Source organism: Pithys albifrons, chromosome 1, assembly GCF_047495875.1.
Source record: "Pithys albifrons albifrons isolate INPA30051 chromosome 1, PitAlb_v1, whole genome shotgun sequence".
In the NCBI taxonomy this organism is placed as follows: Eukaryota; Metazoa; Chordata; class Aves; order Passeriformes; family Thamnophilidae; genus Pithys; species Pithys albifrons.
In genome coordinates this window covers 8,425,918-8,439,672 of record NC_092458.1, presented here as the reverse complement: position 1 = coordinate 8,439,672, position 13,755 = coordinate 8,425,918, and the positions used below count along the sequence as shown (strand labels likewise).

At 46.1% G+C, this 13,755-nt stretch overlaps 1 protein-coding gene across 1 annotated transcript in view; it reads left to right on the top strand.

Moving 5' to 3' along the window:
• The first annotated feature begins 364 nt into the window (after positions 1-364).
• Positions 365-13,755, top strand: part of RAI2 (retinoic acid induced 2) — a 46,811-nt gene continuing 33,420 nt past the window's right edge. Inside the window, exon 1 of the mRNA XM_071569495.1 lies at positions 365-500. The gene's annotated coding sequence lies outside the window, so the exon portion shown is untranslated. The remainder of the gene's footprint in view (positions 501-13,755) is intronic.

Here is a 13,755-nt window from a genome sequence, read left to right as displayed (position 1 = left end):
GGGGCGGGCGGGAGCGGGGGGAGAGGTCGGGAGGAATTAAAAAGATGGGAAAGCGGGGGAGGCGAGGAATAAAGCAAAACAGGAAGTTAGAAACGTGATCAATCCGAGATCGATGCGGAGGAGACAAGGTCAAAACTTCAAGCAAGCAGGGAGCAAAACATCCGTAAGGTTTATTAACAAGGATGACGCTGCCCGCTGCAGCATCCTCCCAGCCTGTCGGGGCTGCTCCCGGCGTGACTACCCCCGGTGATGCTTATCCCGGCGCTCCTTATCCCGGCGCGGGGCGGGCGGAGCGGCGGGGGCGCTGAGCCCTCGGGGGGCGTGGCCCGGCCCGCAGGCCCCGCCCCGGCGCTGGCCCCGCCCGCGCGGGGGGAGCGGGAGCGGTACCGGGCAGGGCAGGGCGGCGCGTCCCCGGCGGCGGCGGCCGCGCTTGACAGAGGCGGGCGGCGGCTGCGGCCCCCATGGAGCCCAGCTAGGGGCTGCCGCACCCTCCGGCGCAGGTGGGTGCCGCGGAACGGCTGCGCGCCCGCAGCGCAGGGCGGGAGGAGCGGTGACAGGTTGGCCGGGGCGGCGGCGACGCTTTGCTGGAATCCCACCCCACCCCCGACCCTTCTTCCCACCGGCGCCGGGCGCTGCGGTACCGCGGGGAGGGCGGCGGCCCCGCAGCCCCCGCTTCGGCCCGTGACTATTGTTTCTGGTGGCGCCGGGCGGGCGCAGCGAGATCCCGGTGGCGGCGGCGGCGCTTTGTGCGGGTTGTCCCGGCAGTGGGGCTGCGGCGGTGGGGGGGGGGCCGCGGAGGGACCGCGGCGGGGACAGGGACGGGGAGAGACCGCGACCGCACGGGCAGAGCCACCCACCCCACCCCCGCCCATCCTCCTCCTCCTCCTTCTCCTTCTCCTCCTCCTGCCTGCGCAACTTCTCCCAAATCACGCCCGTGGGTGCGCGGGGAGGAGCGGCGCGTGTCGCGGCCGGGCATCGCCCCCCGCGCCCGCTGGGACCAAACCATGGGGACCAAACCACGCGCGGCTCCCGGCGCCCGGTCCGCGCTCCGGGAGATTGGGAAAACGTAGGGTGGGTTTCAAGGTGCGACGATTTGGTGTCCCTCGCGTACCCGGTCACAAGCGAAGAGCAGGGGGAGAATTTACCCTTCCGAAGTTAAGGCAGAAATTCCTCCCGCTGTCGCCTGGCTTCCCGGCGAAGTCTGCCGGGAGGATGGACTGTCACCTGCGTCCCCCTTAATGGGTTTTTCTGGATGAGGCTGTCGCGGGGCGTGGGGCGTCTGCGCCGGTGTCGCAGCGCTCCGGGTGTGCGTGGCGGTGGGTGCCTGGGTGAAGTGTCGTGCTCCAGAAGTTCTGCATCCCTCCGGGAAGATGCCGCAGAGTGCAAGCGCGCTGGGCGGGAGTTGGAGGGCAGTTATTCTCCTTTTCTCATTTTCCCCCCACCCTCCTCTTTTTAAAGAGATTGGTTTAGCTTTGGTTTAGTTGCTGTTGTTGATGGGAGTTTTCTCGTGTGCCATTCTCCACCACAAGTATTTTTTAAAAATAATGCTTAAAATGCAGAATTCAGAGCATATATGTTGTCTAATGAGGATGTATTGTTAAAGAGGAAAGAGTATCTGGTTGCCCATTAATTCTTCAGGTATTTTCCGTTTGAACTTGATGAGGAAATGTTCCTTCTTTTTTCTAAGTAACCTTTCATATAATTTATCACTAGCAAATCGGCTTAGCATTCAAAGTAAAGATCTCGTCACAAATATGCTACTGTTTACTAGCGTTCCTCCTGAAACACTCCATAGGACAGAAATCAGCACACCTCCATGTTTTTAAGATGTAAATTTGGAAAAGCCTTTCCTTCCATTTCATGACTCTGTGAGTGGCCCTGGTTAATCACATGTAACTACAGTAACTAGTGCAGGAGGCTGCTGATACAGCCAGTGCAATTTCCTGTGCCACTCTCCTAGAGCAACCTGATCAATTAATGCATCCTCACTATTTTGTCCTCAGCATCTCTGATGAATTTTGTAGCATTTCTGTGAGAGCGTCAGTAGGGAGACGCTGAAGTCTCTTTTGCCTTCAGAGATGATTGAAGCGAAATTTGAAGAGGGGATAACTGCTTGAGTTAACTGGAGAGTGACACTGACTTTCCATGTATGCATTAAAGTCTGGAGGCGATCCAGTAGCCAGAGCCGTCAGGGTCAAACTGGAAATCCCTTCAGTGATGGCTTTTGCAGGGTCCTAAGAAAAAAGCGAGTGATAAGCTTTTGCAACAAATGTGAATTGCATTGCAAGCACGGGCTGGAGGATAGAGCTAGTCATGTAGTGGGCATGACTTGTGCAATGTGCAGGTCGTGCTGAACACCCTACAACTTCAGGAAGCTGGAGTTCTCTGTGTAGAGCCTGCAGCAGTATGAATTACAAGGAAAAAAATTCATTTACATGTAACAAAGGCGGCTGGCTCATCTTCTGCATGAGGAACTCATTTTTAAAAAGAAAATCTGGCTCCTGTTTCTGCCTCTGACACAAACTGCCAGTGTGTAGCTGTGGGCAAATCAGTTCATGTTTCCCTCTCTCCCCTCATCTCTGTCTGACCCACCAAGGGCTCACCTATCCTGGGCTGTCAGTGCAGACCCCAAGTCGAGCCCTTTACCTTCCCCCAGCTGCCTTGAGCCTGACTAGGTGGTAGCTCTCTGCTCTGAGGAGATACAGTTTGACATTCAAATGCTGCTGCTGGAGCCAATCATACAGATGTAGCAGCCTCGGAGCAACTCATCAATCTCTAATCCTATCCCTCTTCTAATCCAGTCATTCTCTGCTGCTAATCAAATCGCCTGGCCTCGTTGGAGCTGTGTTTGGCTGCGTGCTCGCCCTCGTGTCAGCCAGCCTACGTCAAGGCAGGGAAGCAGTGGCAGTGAAGATGGGCTGAGCATCATCAGTTCTTCAGGACAGAGACTGTCTGTCACTTGAGGTTATAAAATCCGTGGCATGAGAGGCCTGGTGTGATTTAGGAAATAAAAATTGTAGCTAGAGGGTAAATTGCAACAGCATCACAAAAAATGGCCAGAAAATGACACCTCGGGCGTTCCTGAGCAGCCAGCTGCGTGCATGTCGGGAGGGAACGGAGGTGGAAGGGTGCAGCTCCCTCGGCGTAACAACAGCATTCTTATTTTAGCATGGAAGACAGCCAGAGATAAGGAGTGGTTGTCATCCAGCTGGTTGGAGGATTAGGAAAAAAAAAGAAAAAGAAAAGCTGTGTGGAAAAATATTTTGATGTAGGTATTAAATGAAAAGAAAAGCAGATAACCTTGCAAGTGATAGACTAGCAACATAAAGCTGGCAGTACAACATCTCTCCCATAAAATCCAGAATGATGCTAATTAAGCCCAGACCCTTTAAAATGACACAGGGCTTTATTTATTTCAGATGTTTCTAGGTCCTAAAGATGGGGCCAAATGTGAAGAGTTTGATGTGGCAGATAGTTTAACCCCAATTACTTCTACATAAATCACGTGACTGTTACAGGAGCTGAGTACATCTGATGGGTGCCCCACAGCTACTGATTAAAAAAAAGAATTCTTTAAAAAGTCCCCTGAAAAATTTAGGGCAGTGCAGGTGAGGGTTTGTGGGAGAAAGGTGGCCTTCCTCTCCACAGGCAGGAAGATGGTGTTGTGGGAGCTGTTGTGGTGCAGTGTGCCCAGTGGTCTGTATGCAAAGGCAGCTGAAATGGTGGCTTTGTAGAACAGGCAGCCGGAGAAAGGCACATAAAATGGGAGCTGACAAATATTCTTGTTATGAAACTGGGATGAATAAATGATTTATGGGGGTACTTGCTTTTATTTTATTTTATTTTGAGAGAAAGGAGACTGTTGGTGATGTGCAGTGCTAGCCACAAATGGCTTTGTTTTGAGATCAGGCTGTGCTGGGTCATGCCTCCAGAAACAACATCTACAGAATAACAATACAGTAAAACACTTTTCTGCATTGCTTGAGTGTCACAGAATGTCTTCAGGAAGAAAGTTTTCTTATGTTCAAAGCTTTAGGCCTAAATCCTTCCAGCAGACTCAAGATTTGAAAAAGGTGGCTATATGAGAGGTCCTGGGCTGCAAGGATCATTGTTAGTTTGTCTCAGTTTTCTTTGGGAATTTCCTTTCCTGGGTGTGCAATATTGCCTGTCCCTCCCAGGGCAGTGAGCTACTCTGTAAATAGGCCACTCTGTGGATGAGCTGCTCTGCTGGGTGATTTAATGTTGCTTTTTAGTTCTGTCTTTCCTTCCCCACCCCTCCCCACCCCCAGTTCCATCCATGCTGTCCTTTAATGTGCAGAGCTGTAACATGGGTGAGGTGAGTTTACAGGGTCGTTGCTGTCAGATTTTGCCATCCTGTGGATGACTGGATGTCCTGGGGAACCCCTGTGGCAGCTCCCACTCCAGACTCAGGTGCTGGCTTTAGGTGTGAGTGACTGGATCCTCTGAGCAGGACGGGTTTCCAGTACCCTTTTATATTTTCTAGCTAATAGAATCATAGACTCGTTGGATTAGAGGGGGCTTTTAAAGGTCATCTAGTCCAACCCCCCTGCAGTGAGCAGGGACGTCTTCTACTAGATCAGGTTGCTCAGAGCCCTGTTCAACCTGACCTTTAATGTTTCCAGGGATGGGGGGCATTTGCCACCTCTCTTGGCAACCTGTTCCAGTGTCTCACCACATTCACATTAAAAAATGTCTTCCTTGTGTCTAGTCTAAATTGACCGTCCTTTGGTTTAAAACCATTACCCCTTGTCCTAATGCAACAGGCCCTGCTAAAATATCTGTCCCCACAGTCTGTCTCTGTATCTCCTATAGGTGCCCTTTAGGTACTGGAAGGCTGCTGTAAGGTCTTCCTGGAGTCTTCTCTAGGGTGAACAGCTCCAGGTCTCTCCGCCTGTCCTCACAGGAGAAGTGCTTCAGCCTTGTGGCCTCCTTTGGACCTGCACCAACAGGTTCTTGTCTTTCCTGTGCTGAGGACCTCAGAGCTTGATGCAGTATTCCAGGTGGGGTCTCACATGAGTGGGGGGTGCCCTCGATCCCTCTGTCAGTGTAACTGATGAAGACATTAAAGAGCAATAGTCCCAATGTGGACCCCCTGCGAGACACCATTCATCACCACTGGGCATGTAGTTTTTCAGAAATGCTTCTCTGAGACCTCAGATACAGGGCTAAATAGTCTCAAGCATTAAACAAAGAGCCTGGAGTAGGTCTCGTCTTCCCTTTACCCTCTTCAGAAAAATGCTCTCCTTCAGTTTAATAGCTTCCAGTCCCTGTGTTACTTGCACTCCCATTAGAGTGCTAGAGAGCAGGCACTATAGCAGAAGGAAGGACACTGCTGTTGACTTGAAGGACAAGTTAGGTGTGGGTTTGGGTTCCCCCCTGCCTCCCCCATGGCAGGCACAAAGGTCTCAGAACAAGCCCTAGTACTGACAGCATCCATAAATGTCTAATCATCTTATTATCTTTGGGTCAGTGATGGTGAGTGAGCTCTGACTGGCAAGAGAGGTGAAGGAAGCTTGCTGCAACAGCTCAGTAAGCTTCAGTGGGGCAGGTGCCCCCCTGAACATGCTAGATGCAGTTCCAAATTCCATTGGTGGGTCTAATTTTGAAGTCTAGTCTCTTTGAATGTCTAGATGTGCTTCAGCTTTTTAAGTATTTCTGTGCTCTTCCTGTGGCATGGCAGCAAAGAGGTAGAAGAAATGCAGTGGCCACCAGAGGGCCAAGAGGGCAATGGCTTTTGTCTGCCCTGGCCGCCAATGTTCTCCTCACAGCAAAGCCAGATTATTTGGAGTGCAGGTCTTGCATTCCAGAAAAAAAAATTCATTAATGGCCAGAGAATAATCACTTTACTCCGAAAAGCCTCTCCAGCTGCATTGCACCAACTGTTCTTTTTCAGCCTCTGAATCCTTAATGACAGTAGCATCTAATTTTCTCTTTCTGTGTTTTTTTAGCTGCAATGTCCTATTTTCTCTGAGTTTATTGAGAAAATAATAGAAGTAATTACATAGCTACTTGTCACCTTTCAGAGAAGAAAACTTCTCCCTAGCTGAATGGCCAAGTTAGTTACTTGGTGACTGGCTCAGACAATAGCAACTTTTTGTTGCTCACCAGCTATTCATCTGTGCTTAGTGAGTAAACTAATTAATTAGCTAGAGGAGTGTTACTGAAGTTACAGTCCATGGTTATCAGAACACATTGAAGAAACCAGTCACAAGCAGTATGACAATGGGACATGTACATTCTGTTGCATGTAAGCAAGAAATTCAAGGAGCATAGGAGTGACAATGTGCAAAATGTGTATTCATTGTGTTTATTTTGTTTTAAATTTGATTGTCTTTGAAAGCTTATGTGATAGTACAGAACAGTCCCTGGTTTAAAAAATATTAGGTGATCCATATATATCTATAATTAGGTGAAAGAAAAGATAGTGAGGAGCACTGAACTAGAACGGGCAGTGAGAATGGAAGACGTGGAAAAATAAGTGAAATGTGAACTATTTTTGTGTTTGCATGATACATGTCTTTCTGGTTGTTGGTGATGGATCACTTGCTGGAGAGCTGGATCCATGCAAGGCCACTGCAAACCAAACAGGAAGGGCAACACATTGTTTTTTAATCAGGATTTTCTTAACCAAGAAGTCAGGCATTGCTGTCTGAATAATAGATGCCTTCATCTCCAGCCTTGGTGGTGGGGCTAGAGACTAGAAGGCAGCTCTTGGCCAGAAGGTCTGCCCTGTTCACGTAGCCAAGCTTTGCTCTCCAGGCTATGGGATGCTGAGGAGAGGCCAGAAGGAAGTAGGAACATATGTACAGATATATGTTATTGTACCTTTCCACCCCACCCCCAGATTGTTATATACTTACCAGGGAAGAAAGCGGCAAGGATCATTCCTTATTTAGAAGAATCTTGTCTGTGTTACTGTCTTGGCAGCTGGTTTTGAGGTTTTTAGAGACAATTGTTGCAGGTGCCAAGCCTGTTGAACTCCCTGTATAGAATGCCTGGCCTTTGGGAAGAGTTTTCCACACACACCACAGGAGAGCAGTTGGATCAGAGGGGTTCACCCAGGAGATCAGTGGAAGCATGGATCTGCAGCCATGGAAGGTCTCCTGGTGTGACACCAAAGGGTCCCTTTAGCCCAGAATACTCTCTACTGGAGAAAGCATGTAGTATATAGATATAAATAAATGCATATACATACATGCATAGGCAGACACACACATGCATGTTTGCACAAGCATATCTTAGAAGAAGAGCACAGAAGAGCCTTTCTGTTGTACTGTTCATTCATCTCTGGTCTCGAGGGGATGGATGGAGTTACCTCTTGCCATGTCATGGCTGGAGGACCCATGTATGATTAGGGTGGATTCACAAGCCTTCAGTGATGGAAGAAGTTGGGCTCTGTGTTACAGCTCTTCTGCATTGTGAGTGCAGGGTACACAAAGGGGTGTCACTCTCTCATGAGCCTGGCGGTGCCAAGCTCAGGATCTCACATCTCCCCACACAATTGTAGCTAAGTGTGTGTTCATTTTGCGGAAAATGGCATGGCCACACTCCAGTTGTGCTAAAATCAGAGTATTGTAGGTGAAAGAAAACAGTTGTAAGGAATTTACTTCCGGACTCAGTGAGGGGATGCCTTTGGTTTGGACTTGACATTTAGGTCCTTAACTGATTTTTTTTTTGGATGCTTAGGTAGCAGCTGTGTTTAGCCATGAAACCATCACTTGTCTTTTAGGATAGATTTTGGCTGTCACCATAGCTTTCTGCCATTCTAAAGAGGGGTATTAAATTATGGAGGTAGTCCCGGATGCCATCAAATGATACAGACAAGAAAGTGTAAGCATCATATGCCTGTGTGCCCTGGATCCCCATGTTCACAGCATGTAACCCCAGAGCTGTGCAATGTCCCTCCTGGAGGAACCAAGTACAGCCTCCCACGAGAAATGGCTCAATCAAGAGACAAGGTGGATGCCCTTGATCATGGACAGGCTACAGACATCTTAGATTCACTCTGGTTACCGGAAAGCCTGGTGAACACTCTTACTTCATATTTGCTTTCTGGTGGAACTAAAGAGCTCTTTGCTTTGAAACATAAAGACTCAAATATTTTGGGTCTTGGTGAATATGAAACCACTTTCCTTGAGAAGAGGTGCCACTGCATTTCCAAGGAGCTGAGGTTCTCAATGTAGCAGCCTTTTATTTTTAAAAAGGAAGGAGGTGTTTTTATTAGAGTTTCCTGTTTTGAATTCTTTGGTTAAAGGGTATGAAGTGGTCAGGGGAGGGAGGGTTATCATTTAGGTCAGGATTTTCTCTATGTATTTTCTTACTTGTATACATAATGCACATATATTAATTATTTATATATATATTTACTAATTTGATTTAGCAATTTTTCCCAGTTCTGTTTAAGGCTGCTGCTTTAAGGAAATCTAAATATGGTTTCCTGGTTTCCTGTCAGGCATAGTTTAGATATAGCTGGTCCTGCCTGGGGCAGAGGGATGGGTTTGGTGACTTCTCAAAGTCCTTTACAGGACCTTTTCTGTGGTTCTAGGCAGTTACTCAACAAAACAGATTCATAGTGGGCGGTGCTGACTGTACTGAAGGGGTTTTGCTCTAGCATTTAACGTGGATATTTGTTTAAAAAGGAAATAATAGCTAATTGTAGCATAGTTACTGCTGCTGCATTGGACAAATGTTTCTTTAAAGAGGAAAACAACTGGTGTTACATTTTTAGACTATCATCATGATATGGCTATGATTAATTTTTCCAGGAGCTTTGTGTTTTTTATATCTGCTTAACTGTATTAACATTTTAAAAGGTCAAAGGTAAGCTTTAAAATGGATGCCAAATTAAGATGGATGGGAGGAAAATGACATTTACTTCTTGTTACTGTACATTGTTTAAATTTGACCAAAGGCAAAAACAAAACAAAGAACAACCCTCCCCCCCATACACACAAACGCACGCACACATGTGTGCATGCATGGAGAGACAGACAGCCACGTTCCTACCACCTGCCTTCCCTGCACACCTGGTCTGGGAAAATCTTATCCATCAAGGCTGATTAATCATGGTAATCATCATTATCATCCTAACAAAATCAGTAGTCCAGTGTCTTCATTTCCAGACAGCCTACGTATCCCTTTCCAAAGTATATCATTTGACTGGTGTGAGTGGACACTGTAAATAAAAGTAGCTAAAATATTTATATTAGGACAATATGGCTAATGGAAACCATAACCACATTATCATTTCCTGCCCTTGCTGTGCTTGAGGTGATGATTTCATTGAGGAAGGGACTGTACCCTCATCCTATTCATGCAGTTCCTTTCACATGGAGTTCCTCTGAAAACAAAAAATAAAATATGGTGGGAACGATGCCTTTGCTTCCAGTGGGAATGATGGCCAGTCTCAGAGGAAAGCTGGGCTTTAGCAGAGCTCCTCTGTGAACATACCAGTGTGCAAGGACTTTGGTTTTGTACGGTGGCATAGCTCGAGGGAAGGACCAAATCTGCTTTATGTCCATCATTTCCACTCTTGCCTGTAAAGATTGGTAGGCGGCTAGGCTGGTGATGTGCCCTGTGCTTTAAGGATCTCAACCACTGTCTCCTTCAAGGGACCCACCATGTTTTTGTGGATATTGTTTGACAAGGCAGATTAATTCCGATTGCTCCATGAAATTTACTAATGAAAGGTGATGGGGTTTAAAAAAAAAAAGGAAAAAACCCCATAAATATCTTCAAATCCGTCTTCCTGCTGGTGGCTGGTAGCTCATCAGGGAGGATTCAGACAGCATCCTACATCAGGCTCTGGCTGCCTGAAGCACATCCCAGCCTCACGTGGACAGCAAGGGCTGTGTCGCCCTGGGAAGAGCCGCACGGTGCCAGCTGTGGCTGAGCCATCGGTAACCGAGAAAAGGCAATGCTGCTGTTCCCGTGGCTGTACTTACCCAACACCCTCCGTCAGGCGACATTCCAGCCCCGCGATGCAGGGGAAAGCGGGAATATCCCCCTTGGGCTCCCTGTTCTGGGGGGCTGCTCCAAGCAGGGCACGGGGGCTGGAAGGCAAAGGGCTGGCAGCAGCTCCTGGAGGGAGGGAGAAAGCGAGAAAGCTGCAGTGCCATCCCCTGCCCCTGCTCAACAGCCTGAGCTGTATCGGAGCATGGGATAAGGGATGGTCAAATCCTCTCCTCCCTCCCCAAGAAGCAGCAAGCTCTCCTAAGCATCCCATTCTGGGTGCTGAAAATGTTTGTCTGACAAAAAAAAAAAAAGAAAAAAAAGAAAAAAAAAAGAAAAATTGTCAATTGCTCAAACTCTTTGTTCCAGCAAAATGAAAAATGTATTTTTCATTTCAAACTGAATGGATTCTTTAAAGGCTTCAATGCCCTCTAAGTGGAACAAACTAAACAGTTTTATTTTTTCATTTGACCAAAAAAAGAAAAAAATGCTTCTTAAATCACTGAACCTAAACATTTCCTTTTAATTTTTTTCCCAGCCTGGCCAGTATAGCAAAAAATTTCATTATTTGCATTGCTCTAATTGCAGTGATTAAACAAACACAGCAAACGCCGACCCTTTGCAGAGCCTCATCATAGCCCCACAGCCAGCTTGGTCTGTATTTTGTCAGCAGCGAGGGAGATTGGAGCAGCTTTGTGTAGACTGAAAATAAATTACCGACTTTCTGGGTATTTTTTTCCCTTCCAAACTGATACACTATCAGTTCAGAGAAGGAATAATTCTGCCCTTTCTCTTGCTAGCAGGCTGAGAGATACCACCCTGTAGTGAACCTGGTACAGTGTAGAAAGCATTTGGATTTTCAGTGCTTTGTTCACGTGTTACACTTAAGTTGCAACCTCTGGTGCTGTTATTAGAATAAAGTGTAGGGTTGCTCTTCTGTAGTAATACTCATATTAACATAAAGGGATGAAAAACAAATGTCTGCATCTGTTTTGGTTTTTTTCTGGGAAGGTGGCCGGTACCTGAAGACAGGGTTAAGGAAAATTTTATCTGGCTGCAGTTCCATCAAACAGGAACAAACAATTTTTTGGACATTTTTTAATGACATTTATTTATAGCAGGTAGTGCACAGGCGGCTGCTATTTCTCAGCATGCTGGAAGAATGTTCTCCAGATGGTGCTTACTGTTTATGCTTTTATTCACTTCGCTTGAACACAGCAGCACTCTACACAAAACATGGAAAATTGGAAAATAAAAACAATTATGTTTTTACAAAGTGCCATGTGATTTGCTGAAACGTCTGAGTTGACTGATGAGCCGTGCACGGGGGCAGCGGGAGGGATCACGCCTGTCACAGGAACCCCACATGGGTAACAGGCATCGCCCCAGCTGAGAGGGACTTGCCTTTCTCTCCCCGAAAGGTGCGTTGGAGAAGGGCTGCTGATCCTGCCCTTGTGTCTGTGCCTCTTCTGCCTCCCTTTTCTTGTTCAGGGATTTGACTGAATGTAGGAAAGGGGTTACAATGGCGATATTTTTGTCATGTTTTCTGTGACTCTGCAGCCCCAAGGTGGGAGAGACATGAGACAAAGCATTTCATAAACTTTGCCTGTGCCATCGTGTTCCTAATTGTGCTTCTAATCTCAGTGAAAAATAAAGAATTAAGGCCTTTGGCTGGTCCATCTGAAAGCAATAGCTGAACTGAGAACTGATCTCCAAAAGGACCAGTGTGGTTCATGGTATCTGTTAGAGTAGTGAAAATAGATACCCAAATGGTGGGCGTGCTCTTGCAGCTTCTGCAGTTATGCAGCTTCTGTAGGACTACTCACCCAAAACATCTTCAAACTGGAAGCTTTAAATGAAGGACTCTGGAATCTAAAGAATTTTTCTTATTAAAAATCCATGTGAAAATTGGGAAAATAATTATTTAAATTTCATTTAAAAACTTCCAAACAACTGAACAAAACAAAAAACCTCCAGGCAATTATAAAAAATGGATGTCAACAAGCAGGGGTAAAAAAGTCCTTTTTATTATAGATAGATGGATTAGATAGATAGATAGATAGATAGATAGATAGATAGATAGATAGATCTCAACATACATATATATATATATATATGAGAAATAAGTATTTCTGGTTTCTACTAAAAAAAGCAGAACAAGAAAACAACAAACCTGCAGCACTTCAGGACAGTTTTTCAAATAGCAAAAAACATACCAATTTTAATATTTAAAACAGGACATTATTATTATTTCTTTGTGAACTTGAGCCTTCAGACTACTTTGAAAACTAGTTTAAAGCTGGCAATACTTTTACTGAAATTAAATTTCAAGGAATTAATGTGTAAACAGTTGTTCAACTGGTTTCGGGGTTTTCTTTGGTAAATGGGCAGTGCTGCACAGCACTTTAATTTCTCTCCCTTGCCCGTTACCCAAGAGACAGCCCTTTCCCATGCAGAATTCTTGCTACATCAGCTCCATGCTGTTTATCTTCCGTTGCTCCCTTGGCAGTTATTATTTCTTAATGTGTTAATTGTAGTTCCTGGACCCTGGTGTGTGAGGGTGTGTAATGTTCATGGTAATGATGCTGACATGTTTGCTAGTTCCTGGAATTGCAGAGTGAAAAACTTAGATGTGGTCTGGGCACAGGGCATCCAGTAAGAGAAACCAATTAGAAGAATTCAAATCGCGTGGAAAGAATAAAGTGGGTAATTGGGAAGAGTAGACATTGGGTTGGGACAGCAGGTTTTTTTGCTTATTCAGTTCTTATTCCTTCTATGGCTCTGGCTTTGTGTGATATATATATTTTTTAATTAAAACTTGAATTATGTCACTTGCTTTCCACCTTTTAACAGTATTTCACAGTAAATTTCATTCCTAATAGCAAGTAGTCAGGGGTAAGGAATGACTTTGCTGACTGATGGCACTGTTAATTATTAAAAAGAAACTTATGGATTTAAAACAAATTAGACCTCATTAAACCTAGGTCTGTTTCCCCACAGACCAGCAGACATGAAAAAGCCCCTCTAGGAGCATGGAAAATCACACCATTTAGCTGACATTTCCCTGCTAGAGATGCTCCTGAGCTGGCATGGGGTGCGTTCTCTCGCTTCATGTCAGAGATCCCCAGTCTCCGATCTCAGTTCAAAACCTGTGAGTTTCCCTTCCATCATTCCTGTCATCCTCAGCCACCCCTTGCAACCACCCAAACCTGCCTGCATGTGGGAGTCCCATCTCTGGAGGTGACTCCTGGCCATCAGCAGCTGGATCTACCTGGCTGCCTGGGTGGAGAAGCCAGCACCTGGGCAATCTTGGTCTCAGTGGATTGGTTGTTTCAGGTTTAGTGAAGGAGGAAAGACAGGAAAACTCCTCTTCCTTAATTTTGGAAGGAAGGGAGATCTTTGGCTTCTGCATTGGAGCTCCTTCCATGGCCAGGCTGACAAACTCTGTAAGGATAAGTCTTTCTATTCACAGTTACAGAGGTGTTTTGTTTTTTTTCTGGTTTTTGGATGTACTTTGTCATCCAAACTCATCTGTGACTCTTAAGTTGTTCGTACTTCAGAGTTTTCTGTGGACTTTAGCAAAAATCCAAAGAGCTGAAGTGATCAGTGGAGACTATACACTCAAAACCTATGTAAGCATAGGATGTTTTAAGCTTCTTTTCTGAAATTTTCTGGACACATGGAGTGAGTGCATCCACAAGAGAATCCTAATAAGGAGAGTGAAAGGTGGCCTATAGTGAACATTTTAATTGTATGTTCGCAGGCATGCCATGTATGGGCTTT